This window comes from Sinocyclocheilus anshuiensis, unplaced genomic scaffold (genome assembly GCF_001515605.1).
Source record: "Sinocyclocheilus anshuiensis isolate Anshui unplaced genomic scaffold, SAMN03320099.WGS_v1.1 scaffold1237, whole genome shotgun sequence".
In the NCBI taxonomy this organism is placed as follows: Eukaryota; Metazoa; Chordata; class Actinopteri; order Cypriniformes; family Cyprinidae; genus Sinocyclocheilus; species Sinocyclocheilus anshuiensis.
Window position 1 is genome coordinate 524401 of NW_015553581.1, and position 738 is coordinate 525138.

General features: G+C 40.7%; 1 protein-coding gene across 1 annotated transcript in view; it reads right to left on the minus strand.

The window, feature by feature from the left end:
• LOC107668397 (trichohyalin-like) overlaps positions 1-738 on the minus strand; it is a 29415-nt gene that overhangs the window by 2850 nt on the left and 25827 nt on the right. The window lies entirely within an intron of this gene.

Sequence of the window (738 nt, forward strand, 5' to 3'; positions counted from 1 at the left end):
AATCGGACTGAATTAATTCCGATTGATGAATCTGAATGTAGTGTTTACATGAAAGCTAAATAAAGTGATGGGGTTGATGTGCGCATGTTTATGTCACAAGCTTCAAATCGGAATTGATTTTTTTTTTTACATGCGCACACCGCACAAATATAGTTTCTACTGTGTGCACATAATAACCACACTCCTACACGGTTTCTTTATTTGTTTTTAACAGCAGAATTAATATTTATCCATTTAAAAATATTATGGATAAATATAGGCCTGCATATAAACCGCTGTGCCGTGCTGCTCATATTTATCATGCAGTAAAAATGCCCCTCCCCGCGCCCAAAACGGGTTGCCTGTGCATGAGTATCCAAAGCAAGGACTGGTGGGAGGTTGTCCTGCTCCACGTCACAGTTGCCGAGTGAAAGGAGAGTTTTATAATGACAGGACACGCATTTATACAACAACACTTTATTCAAAAGGAAGAGCCGTTCCGCGCGTCATACGTCATTACACTCGTTCTGCTTCATTGCACATGCGCAGTCCTTTCAGTTTCGGAGTTAAATCCGATCGAGTTTACATGCACTCTCAATCGTATTAGAAAAGGAATAAACCACCCCCTTCAATCTGATCGAAATTTAATTCCGATCGAGCTCAGTCGGATCGATTAAGGTGTTTACATGAAGGCTTTTCAGTCCGATTGAGCCGTCAATCCGATTACAAATGGATTATTTGGTTGCATGTAAACGTAGC